General features: G+C 36.9%; 1 pseudogene; it reads left to right on the forward strand.

The window, feature by feature from the left end:
• The first annotated feature begins 4,866 nt into the window (after positions 1-4,866).
• Positions 4,867-5,001, forward strand: LOC147830014 (U6atac minor spliceosomal RNA; annotated as a pseudogene).
• Positions 5,002-13,054: the final 8,053 nt, after the last annotated feature.

The following is a 13,054-nucleotide window of genomic DNA, read 5'->3' on the forward strand; positions in this document are numbered from 1 at the left end:
ACATCTATAATCCCAGTACTCAGAAAGGTGAAGATGAGGATCTCAATTTCGAGACTAGCCTAGGCTACACAGTTCAAGGCCAGCTTGTGCTACATAGTGAGTCCCTGGAGAGAGAGAGGGAGAGAGGGAGAGGGAGAGTGGGAGAGAAGGACAGTGGGAAGGAGGGAGAGGGAAAGGGAGAGAGAGAGAGAGAGAGACCACTGGTAGCATGAGCACCAAGTGATGCCTTCCAACTGTTTTCTGCCCCAGGCCTCCCAAGAGGCCCACCGGGTCTCACTGGAAGCCAGAGCCTGGTTTTCCTTCAGAAATACTCTGAGGTCTCTGCTCCCGGGTCTGAGCAGGTGACCCAGGCCTGTGTCATAAGTAGCCCATGTCCTTCCCTCTACTCCTGCTCATAAGTTATTGGTGTCCCATAGTTTATATTCTCAAGGTACCTGGTTAAGCTGTATGCTTTGGACTTATTAAATCTGATTGGCCTGGAGGCCAGGACTCCTTACCAGATAGTACTGTGAACATTCTAATTGAAGAGAACCAGGGAGCTAATGAAGATCTCCAGAGAAACCAAGCTCTTCCCTATTTGAAACCAGGGCCTGGGAATTTCAGTGTTTGTCTGACTCACTCACTCACATTTCTAGCAGGTGCAGGAAAGATGTAAGTAGGTACATGGGAAGTGATCAGCAAAGGCAACTACTGGGGAAACACAGGCCAGAAAGAACCTCCCTGTGTAGGATATGGTATAAGATCAGGGAGGAAGACCCAAAGAGGAGCATGTGAAAGGCACCAAGGGAGCCTCAGCCACAGAATGAAAACAAACAGGAAAAATGTAAAAAGCTTCCAGAGTAATAAACAATGAAATGGACTTCTCAGTCCTTACCATTCTAGTCAGTCTTGTCTTAAGTTTAATTACATTTGTGCTCTGTATTTTTCTCTATTTGTCAGGGTTTAAGGGTATTTTGTTTTCTTTTGTTAATTTTCCAAAAGGGTTGTGAGGTGAAAAAAAGCACGTGTTTTCTAAAACGCTGTCAGAATGGGCATTTGTTTCTCCCAATCATCAACTTTCTTTTCTAGCACAAAAGCAACATTTTTTGTGCAAAATTTTGAAAATATAGAAAAGTACAAAGAAAGTAAAAATTATCCACAATTCCTCCACCTAGAAATAACTATGGTTTTATTCCAAAAAAATGTATTTCTATGCTTATCATAGTTACTCCAAAAGAAAAGTAGAGGCAAACATGAATACAGTTTTATTTTATTGTTAAAATTATACTATAAGTACTACTATACACTATGTTTTTATTTATGCTATGCTGTGAGAATTTTAATATGGCACTAAGTAGTCTGAAAGCATGATTTTTAATAGCTACGAAATATTTTTTAAGAGTATACTATAATTTGTTTCCCTCCTTCTCTATCTAAGTTATTCAGACGGTTTCTAGGTTTTTTTCCCGCAAATCATGCCACAATGACTACCCTTGTACATAAATCTTTGAGCCAATTTCTACTCATTTCTTTAGGATAGATTCCTAGGCATGAAGTTACTGAATCAAAGGGTTGAAACTTCTTGCAAATTTACTCCTCTTCCTCATGTAGAAAAGTCCATCTTGCTGTTCCCTCTCCAGCATGGAGTATTATCCTGAAAAACTGTAAGCTGTATGCCTTTCACATGGGTGACAAATGCAATTTCATAATTTAATTTGAAGCATAAGGGGTTGAATATATTTTGTGTTCAATTTTAATTTTTTTCTTAGATTGTATGTTGCTATCTTAAAAAACTGGATGTCAATATTTTTTTCTTACAGATTTGCAGGATTTTTTGTGTTATTAAGATCAGTGGACATCTTATTGTCACGTAGACTACATTTTCCCAAGTTTCTAAATTATCTGATAATTTTACATATGGTATTTATTGATATTTTAAGTGTTATTATGTTAAATCTATTACCTAATTCATTTTTATTTGTTCTATTTCATTTGTTCTTTGAAATTCTTTCCCCATATTGAGGTAATTTTGTGCATCATCAACAAAACGTCTTTCATTCTGATGTCTTTTTAAAATAATCCTGATCCATCGGCCTGTTGAAAACTGCTTTCACCATGCAGAGCAGTAAGACTCTGACTTGGCTCCTGTACCCCACACTTGCCTCCAGGTACCTGGGATGCAAACAGTTGACCAATGCATCACTTCCACAATGCTTTACAGTGCTTTCCTTATCACATTCAAAAATCTTAGGTACTCACAAGATCTTTCTTAAAAAATACAGTCTATTTTACAAATTTGTTTAGATATTTTGGAAAGTTTTAAGTTACTTTATCTTTATAGTAAGATTTATAATATATGCTATACATTTACAGATATGCTCACAATAGCTTTAGAATATCCAATAGGCTATTTCTCATCATAATATTTTGTATAATTTTGAAATCATCTTTACAAAATGTCACAAATACTTAGGGACAATTTGTCCATTTCTTACAGTGTTAAACATCAATTTGTCATCTGACCCAGCATTTCCTCTCTTCACATCTGCCCAAGAGAAATAAATAAACTCGCAAGCTGACATAGACTCGCATGCAGATGTCTACAGCAACATGATTCCTAATAGTCAGAAAATGGAAGCAACCCAAAGGCCCATCCAGCAGTATAAATAGACAAGATGCCCCATGTCCCTAGGATACAGAGGACTCAACAGTGTGAGAGGCAGAGCTCCACCACATGTCAGAATATGGATGGACCTTGAAGACATTATGCTAAGTCACAGAGGGCCACATATAGTATCATTCCATTTATCTGAAATGTCTAGAATAGGGGAAGCTATAGAGACAGAAAGTAGATTTGTGGTTGCCTGGCACTGGGGTGGAAACAGAGAGTAACTAAAAATGATTTTGACTTTTCTTTTGGCTTTGATGGAACTATTACAAAGATCCTGGTGGTAGTATCACAGTTTGGCAAATGTACTAAAAGTTATTGAATTTTACACTTACCATGAGAGAATTTTATGATATATAAATTATATATCAGTAAAGCTATGAGAAGTCATTTTTTATTATTTTTTAGATTATTTTAGGATCATTTATGGAGTTTTCTAGGAAATTTCATCACTATTATTTTGTATTTAAGGAAAATAGTTACGCTTACACTGAAAATTTTGTGTCTATGAATGTAACATGCATTTTATTTCCTCAAACTCTCTATGTTCTGTGAAGTAAAATTGTGGTAATCTTTTGTGCTAAATCTTTTCTTGAGGTAAGACCTATTCACGTGCCTTGATTAATGTTATAAATTGTTACCACTAATATTTAAGTAAGTTTATTTTACCATTATATATGACATATACATATATAGTTATTTACATATTTATTTAATCTTTTATTTATTTATTCAATCACTTTCCTTTCTAATGGCTAAGATTTTTTAAAGATTCTTTCATTATTACAAGTAGATAAGTAGTGACTTCAAAAAATTAGGGAGTTTCTTCATAATATTTTTCCAGCCTCTTCACTGGCTGGATCTTTCAGCATAAATTAAAGGAATGATGTTGATACCAAATAAAACTGTCATGCTTCTGATTTTAATGGGGATTTTTGTAGTATTTCTCTACTAAGCCTAATGCTAACTTTTGACTTGTGCTAACTTTTTTATTTTGAAATAACTACAAGTTCATGGGAAGTTGCAAAAATCTTTGTCCATGTTCCTCTTTGGAGACATCTTTTAAAGTTAAAAATGTTGCACAATATTAAAATCAGGAAATTGGCATTGGTGCAGGGTGTGTGCACAGCTCTGTATCGTTTGTCATAACAAATGTGTCCTATGCAAATTGTCATTTGTATGGATTTCCATAACCACCACCACAAATCATGTTATAGGACTCTCTCATCACCAAGATGATCTCTCTTCCTCCTCCTACCCCTTCCCAGTCCACCACCCAGCTCTCATGATGTAAACCCTGATAGCCACTAATCCATTCTTCATCTTTGTAACTTGGTTATTGCAAGAACATTATATAAGTGATATAGCATGTGACCTTTTGGGACCAGCATATTTTCCTCACCATCACACCCTTGAGATTTACCCTAGTATTCACACATACTAGGTTGTTTCATTGCTGCAGTATTTCCTGGTCTGGATGTACTGTAGTTTAACCATTCACCCATAAAACATGGTAGGAAATTTTAATTTCCAGTTTTTAGCTGTGGCAGAGAAAGCTACTATGAACAACTGTGTGCAGGGCAACTTTATGCAGAAATAAATTTTCAGTTCTTTGGGGTAAATACTCAGGAGTATGACTACTGAAAACATAAGAGATGTGCTTAGTTTTTTTAAGAAAATGCCTATCTGTATTCTAGAGCAGCTGTCTCACTTTACATCTTCACCTATGCCAGCACCTCATATTTTTATTCTGCTTTATTTTAGCTGTTTTATTAAGTATGTAGTGATTTCTGATTAGTGTTTTAATTTGTACTTTTCTAATCGTCAGTCATGTTGGAAATCCCTTTATATGTTTATTTGCCATCCATACTCTCTTTTTATTAAAATGTTCTTTGTATCTTTTGCCAGTCTTCTAGTTGAAGTGTTTGATTTTTTACTGTTGAGTTCTAAGAACACTTCATGTACTCTAGATGAGTTCTTTATCAGATACGTGATTTGCAAATAGTTTCTCTCAGTCTGTGGCTTGTCTTTTGATCCTCTATAGGGATCTTTTGCAAAGCAAATACTTTTTATCTTGATAAAGTTCACTTAATTGTTTTTTCTTACTGAGAACTGTGATTTTATGGTCATGTCTAAGAACTCTGTCAAGTTCTAATTCCAAAGATTTTGCTTTTATAAAAGTTTTATAGCTTTTCCCCACATTTCAATATATATTCTATGTGTTTTATGAAAGGAGAGATTAACACACACACACACACACAACCCCGACAGGGATGGAAGAGGCCCTCAGCCTGACAATGCACATATGATTAAGGCGTTGCCACCTGCTTCATGGCATCTAACCAATGTTTTTAAAAGCTAGGTGTGGTGACACATGCCTGTAACCCCAGCCCTTGGGAGGCTGAGACAGGAGAACTGCCTCAAGTTTAAGGCCAGCGTAGGCTATGTAGGGAGTTCAAGGCCAGCTTGAACTACTTAGTGACACTCTCTCTTTCTCTCAAGAGATAGTATATATACAGTGTGTGTATATATATATATATATACACATATACATATACATACACATATATATTCCATTTTGAGTTGACTTTGTATAAGGTGTGTGGTTCAGGCTTGTGTTTGCTTTCTGGCTATTGACAACCAGTTATTCCATTTGTTAAAAATCCTCTCTCTACTGAATTACTTTCACTTCTTTGTCAAAAAGCACATGGTGATGCATGAGGAGATTTTTTTCCCCTATTTCATTGATCTACTGGGGACATTTGAGACATATCTATCCCTCCATCAATATTTCATACTCTAGATTGCTACAGTTATATAGTAAGTATTGAATCGGGCACAGTGACTGTTCAAAATGTATTTTTCTTAACATTGTTTTTGCTATTCTACTTGTTTGGCTTTGAGGTACTAAGGATTGAATCCAAGGTATTCACATTGAGCCACATTCCCAGTCCTTCTAAATTTTTTCTTTGTAAGACAAAGTCTCATGAAGTCACTAAGAGAACTTGTGCTCTTCCTGCCTCAGCCTACCAGAGTGCTAAGGATTACAGGCGTGTGCCACCATACCCAACTTGGAGTTTTAATTATTTTTCCTTTCTCTATAAATTTCAGAATAATCATGTCTCTGTCTACCAAATATCTTCATAAGATTTTGATGTAAATGCCATTAAACCTGTTACATCAATTTGGAAATAATTAATGACTTCTTTGTTATGTCTTCCAATCCATGATCACATTATCTCTCTCCAGTTACAGTATTTAGATCTTTGATTCATTTTATCCATGTTGTATAATTTGCAGCATACAAGGACTGTATTTTCTTGGATTTACAATTAAACATTTTGTTCTTAATAAACCATAAATGGAACTGTATTTTAAATTTTTCTTTCCAAGTACGTATTTCTAGTATGCAGCAGTACACTTGATCTTTTTTGTTGACCTTGTGTCCTGGGACCTGGCTGAGGACTTTAAGTGTGATTTCTATTATTCTAAAATTGCTCTGGATTTTTACAGTCTTGCATATAATAAATCTTGGTATATTCTCTGGAGCACTTGAAAAGAATATGTCCTGTACCAGCGTTGAGTGAATTTTTCTGAAGATAAAAATCAGATTCTGTTGGTTAATGGTGTTGATGAGCTCTTCCCTGTGTTTGCTAACATCCTTTTTTATTGTTCTCCTTTCTGTTTAAATAGTTTTGATGGCTTCAATTATCTCATATAAGTGGCATCACATGATATTTGTCCCTTTGTGACTGTCTTCTTTCACTTAGCGTAATTTTTCCCAGATTCATCTTTGTTGTAGTTACAGTCAAAACTCCCTTCCTTTTTAGGGATGAATAATGTTCCACTGTCTGAGCTAGTTTTTGATGCTTTGGAGTTTTGTCCTTTTTGCTCCTTTGAGGTAACCTTAGTAATATAAGAGTAGATGCTGAGTCTGCAGCGGCTACCCATATACCACTTTAACCCGGAAGTCAAGATACATGATGGTGTGTCTATAATTGGCACCTTTACAAATCACAGTCCTATTTCTGAACTCAGTTTCACCACACAATAGAACAAATAAAAGAAATTCCAGTTTGATTGAGTGAACATTTATATTATATAAATCAAATTAGTCATTCTACAGGTAACATGAAGAAAACAGTTTGAAATTCTATATTTTTACAGAGTTTATTCTATATTTTTACAGAGTTTTGAAAGCCCTGATTTCCACAGGAACATACATTTGAGGATCTTCCACAAATATAATTCTATATTTTTTACAAAATAGATCCATTAGTCATCATCTGTTGAATTTCTACTTAGTTACAATATTCTTAAAATAAATATTATCATTATCCTTCATTCCTAGATTTAATTATTGGCATGTAGAATGGAAAATTGAAAAGCCAAAAAAAAGGAGTTAAAAAAGTTAAGAAAAATTATAATTTTAATACATATATGGATATTAGTTGAGTACCAGATATTTTCTCTTTTTAACATATTGAGCATAAGACAGGAGAGCAGAGAAAGAGGAAGAAGAAAGGCAAAGAAAGTACAAAGAGGAAAAGAGCTTTAAAGAGAGGAGAGAAGGTGGGAGGGAGGGCAAGAAAGAGCATCTCCCCGAGTGACCCTGAGGAGTTAAGCTTCCTATAAAGGTGGGGTCACTTAGGCTGAGAAGGTCCACCCTGGGAATCATCCAACTGGGAATGGCAAGCAAAGGAGGAAGTCTTAGTTTTCAGTCATTGAATCCCCTGAAACACCAAGGTCTAAACCCCTCATCGACATTATGTTAGCTCTATTTTTAGCAGATGTATGAACTTATTTTCCAATTGTTTCTGAGGTTTGCTTCACAGAGAGAGAAAGAGAAATTTTCCTGGGGTGAGGAGGACATTTGAGACAGTATAGACCTATGGTGGCAAACCTATGGCACGCATGCCACAGCGGACTGCATGTATCACTGAAAGCTGGTATAGACAAAAGACAATTCCTGCTCCAAAAATTACCCAAGATACAAAGATAGAAAGTTGAAACCATCACTCAATAGAAGAGGTTTTAAAAACCCTGATTACCATAGGAACATATATTTGAGGATCTTCCACAAATATAATTCAATCTGAAAGGCTTTTTCAAGGTTAATGAATATCAGGGAAAGTTATGAATTAGATGTTTTTAAAATGTAAACTTGACCAGTTTTAATCAAGCTAAAAGAGCTATTTCAGTTTCTTATGAAAATGCATGCTAAGATGATCTTAAGTCCAGAATAATTTGAACATCTAAATTTGCACAATGTACTCTCTGTATTCAGTAAGTATTCAGCATGACCATTCTCCATTAATCCTCTGTTAATACTTCATTAATAATCTTAGCACTCATATAATATGACCAGGCTCGTAGACAGATGACCTTAGCTCATGCCAAAACTGACTGTCTTAATGTGGTATTTGGAATAGGAAATGAATTGGAAATAAAGTACAGAAACTATGTGAAAATGGAAATCTGTATTCTCCTTAATTAATTCATCTTAAGTAAGCTGAGTTGGTCTTCAGAATTCTTACTGGCATGTGCTTTGGGTTCATCTTGGCATAGCTTTTTTCTTTTGCCTACGTCTCCTATGTCTCTCTTTGCTCCAAGCCATGTTCTGATTGTAAACAACATCAGAGCTAAAGAAGTGTCCTCTTTGGTCAGAAATAACGGTTTCTTTCAGACATCTATCTAACTGAACATACTCACATTTTTTAAAAACTTGGATGGCTTCATATTACAGTGGACCCTCAATACGATAGGCCAGACACATGAATGACTTGGGTTACAACCAGAATTTTAGTTTTAACTTACAACCAAAGTCTTGAGTTATGACCCAGATGTTGGTCACTTGGGCTTTTAGATGATCTCAGGTACATATTTAACCCTCATGGAGTTCAGGAAGGAACATTACAACATCCCTTCCTGTGTGGGGTAAATTGAGAAATCCCGGGCCAATGTCTCTCTGATACTGAGATCTGCCTGCACACAGGAGAGAGACTTTGAAGGCTGTGTAGAGGAGCCCGAGCCTTCAAATGATGAACTTGAGTTACAACCAGGCTTCATGAATGAATTGAGTTCATAGGTCAAGGGTCCACTGTACTTGTAAATAATTACTGAATCAATACACTCAAACCATGTGCAGAATATGCCTGCTCTTAACTCTATGGAAAATCATCTCTACAACAGTCAGCAGGATGTCACATCTTTATGTATAACATCCAAGGAAATACTTATGAAAACATACAGCACTCTTTCCTGGTGTATACCAAATGCTTAAGAAATGTTCACCTGTTGTATAGTTCTTGCTAGAAAAACATTTCAGACCAGTCGTGTGTGACTCCATGCATGGGTTAGTAGTGATTCTATGTGAATAACATCTGATGAAATTAGGTACTAAAACATCTGCTGTAGGCAATGTGGACAGGACTGAATTTGGTTTTATCAGTACACATTGTAGGCAGTATTGAGCACCATATACAGATACAATGCATTAAATATGACAGAGACCATTTAAGGGTAAAATTGCCACTCAAATTTACATTATGGAAAATCTGCTTCTAAAATGAGTCATTCACTTGCTCAGTTACCACTGCCAATTCTCTTTCTCTCCCAGACACTAGAAAAGTTTAAAGATGAATGGTTAGGAAAAACATATAATGTAGCTAAATCTTGGAGGCAGTGCATATGTCCATCAACAGATGAATGGATAAAGAAAATGTGGTGTTTATGCACAATGGAGCACTACTCTGCCATAAAGATGGATAAACTTGAAGCATTTGTAGAAAAATGAATGTACCTTGAAACCATAATGTTAAGGAAATCAGTTAGACACACAAGCTTGCATATCTCATGGTTTCTCTTATATGAAAACTGAAATTATAAATAAAGAGCAAAATAAAAGATAGGGAGATATTTTTCAAATAGGAAGGGGAACAAGAGATGAAGGGAGGAAAGGGAAGGGAGATGAAAAAAAGAATCAAAGAAGACAATGGAAATAGAGCTTTTGCAGATGGAAAGAGGACCAAGAGTTGGAAGGAGTAGGGGATGAAAGAGGAATTAAGATGTGTTAGGTACATGTACCAATTCCCCATGATAAATGTAACTACTGGGTACTGTAAACATGGACTAATAAAAATGAATGGAAAATAAATATGTATAGTTTTAAAAAGCATTATTTCATTTATAGAAATGCAGAATATCTTTGGCAATCAATACTTCCACCCCCCTTTCCAGCTTGTAAACCCATAACACTAAAACATCCTAACTGATTTTATTTCTACACTTTGCTCAAGTAATTCAATTCCAAGCTGGGATCTCATATGCCTAATATTTGACCTGCAGAAAACTCTGCCAGCCTAGTTTTGAACTCACAGAAACAGTACTTTTAATGGAAATGCTGACAGACCCTTAAGTATAGCAACGTGCATGGCACCAATGATAATAAATATGAGGAGTGATTCCCAAACCGAAGACGGGCAAATAGTTACCCAGCTGCTGCAGAAATAGCGAGATAGAATTTTTTTTAAAAAAAGGAGAAAAGAAATTAAATGAAATGGATATTAGCTGGAAACATCTGTGTTCACCACAGAGGAAAATGCATATTCAGCAGCCAGTTTATTGGCTCTTTAGAGGGTGTGAATGGCGCATTGTAAATAATGACCCCCCTGTAATAAATCCCAGTAAAAAAGAGAGGGGCTCTGTGTCTTCGTCTTACTTTCACATTTCTGGGTCCCTGCTGTGAGTGATGATTCACAGCAGTCACAAATTCCTGTTTTCAAAATCCTATTGTATACTCCAGGGCTTTCATTAAGTTTTACACTAGCTGAGGAAATTTAAAACTTGAGAGGAAGAGGGAGGAAGGGAGAGAGAACAAGAGGGAGGGAGGAGAAAGAGAGAGAGAGAGGAAGAGAGGGGGGGGAGAGAGAGAGAGAGGGAGAGAGGGAGAGATTTTGTTGGTAGCATTCCTTCAGCACTTGGCCTGGCGTGGGGTTTATAGACAGGATGAGGACCTGCCTTCCACAGCACCCCATAGCTTCCCAACAGTCCTTCATCTGGAAATCCAAAACAAAAGGAGAGAAAGAGGATCAGCTACTTCCAGTGTAATGGCAAGGAAAAAGACAAGCTGAAGATCTTTATTGCTGAATTTTAAGATGCAATTGGGAAATAGCAAGAAAGCATAGGGCACAGGGCTCAATGGTTCCAGAAGGAGCCTGCATCTGTTGTAACTTTCTGGACTGATATGTGTCACCTACTTAGTCTACAGAGGACTGAAGGTTGGATCCCCAGTAGAGATTTAGGATTGCATTAACTGTGTGTTCAAAATATATCTGTTAACTATACATTCTATGCCCAAGGCATAATGTTTGTAATGGTGAATCTAAATACTAAAAGAGGAAATTTTTCCATCTGGATGAAAATTGTTTTTCTTTCCCTCTCAAAACTGGTAGTAGTGCAAAGAAATGAACATTCCCCCTTAGCCAGTGACTTTCTCAGACCCAGTCTGATGCTGCCCAGCCTGCTGACACTGTCAAAGATGGAACTGACCTCGGGACCAGGTCACCACTCCCGAGACATAGTTTTTATATTTCATCTGAGTCTTTCCAGCTAAGTGATTGTCCCAAGTGCATTAATAAGAGGTGTGGTAGAGTCTCAATGGTCCCTGTTTTTCCCGGGCTCAGGAAGCACAGTGTCTGGCAGCTATCTTGTTTGAACATAGGCAGAAGGGTGGAGGGTCCCTGTGGCTCTGGGGAAGCTAAGGCCTGAGCATTGGGGCCCACAAATATCTGTATCTCCCTGCTTCCTACTGAAGATAGGAGGAACTGAAAGTCCTACATCCTCGAGTAGATCCCTCAAAGGAGCCATGCGAAAGGGAAAATTCCACTCAAGAGCCCCAGAACTGTGAGTATCCACAGCTCAAAGTCACACCAGAATAATCTTTGTTTATTTCCCTCCTTGGTTCAGAAGCTAGTTGGATCTCTGCTCACTGGTGACTGCAGATAGAAAAGTACTCAAGCCATTTTCCAGAGTGAAAACAGTTAACCCAAATTATTTCCATGTATTTTTTCTTTTCTGTTTTTCCAAATAAACTAATCCTTTTCAAATTAGTGAGTAGCTAGAACCAGTAGAGGTTTCCTTTTTTTGAAAAATACAGTAGATTGTTGAAGAATCTCCTAGGATAATCTAGGATAACTCCTAGAGTTTTTTTTCCTTTTCAAGAGTGTTTAGGATTTTGCAAGGTCAGATTAGTGGCAAAGAAATAGCAAAACAGTATGTTTTGTTTAGAACTATGCCAAATCCAGCCTATCACAATCTGTAGAAGTGAGCTGCCAAGAACAATCAGAGCAGCCTCAGTTTCCTCTGCTCTCTTTGGCTCAGACAGGTGAGACCTACAGTGAGTCCTGGAGCCACAGCCACCACCATGCTGACCTGCTGGACCTTATGTAGGATGACTGAGGGTGACGGGGGCAATAAGGCAGCAGCTCTGGCGACCTGGAGACATATGTATATAGGGACAGTCATCCCTGTGAAAATGAATTAAAGAATTGAGGAAAGGTATTCTTACTGAAAAGAGGAAAGCAGGTTCTTAATATTAGCTATTGAATCAATCAATCAACTGATCATTGTCAATCAGTAAGCCCTTATTGTGCATCTTCTATATGCAGACTGTGTGCTGAGTTATATAGATTACAGGCAATTGAGTAATGCTCACCGTCTCTTGGAGAACAGCATCTAGTGAAACCACCTACATGTCAGAGAATCACTACAACACAAAGAGCAACAACAAAAGATAAGGGATATTATCAGTGTTTTAAAACGATAAAGAAAATGGACAAACTCAGATAGCTCACTAAATCCAAAGAAATTGGAACACTAATCTATTTTTTAAATATGAAAAAATGATTGGGAAGATAGAAAGCCATCTTCTTTCATAGAATAGATAAACATTGTTGACTAATGCCTCCAGAAGGTAACAAAGCTGAAAGCAATGTCAAGAATGGCTTAAGTCAACTTGGAATAGAGGTCAATGACATTTTGGGTCGAGTCATGCCTTTTTATTGAACACTCACACATCTCCATAGGACATCCCAAAATATGATATTGTTAGCTTACAGAAGGACTGCAGGATGTTCAGAGAATGTCTGTGATCTATGGTCCACAGCTGACACTAAAGCAAGTGGGCATCAGATTTGAAGTAAGATGTCCAATTATGAATGATAGCAAACATTCAATATGAGATACTCTGAAAATCTTTAACTGTGCCTAAGCATATACTAATATGTCGCATATACAACACACAGCTGTGTAATCATTAAGGTTTACCCCTAAAGAATAGCAAGAAGAAGCCTATCTTCCAATTGGATTTGGTCCACAAGTCTTTTAAAACAAAAAGAGAAAATGAGG

The sequence above is a fragment of the Heterocephalus glaber genome, unplaced genomic scaffold (assembly GCF_053883595.1).
Source record: "Heterocephalus glaber isolate CG9 unplaced genomic scaffold, H.glaber_assembly_v1.0 deba00000331, whole genome shotgun sequence".
Lineage (NCBI taxonomy): Eukaryota > Metazoa > Chordata > Mammalia > Rodentia > Bathyergidae > Heterocephalus > Heterocephalus glaber.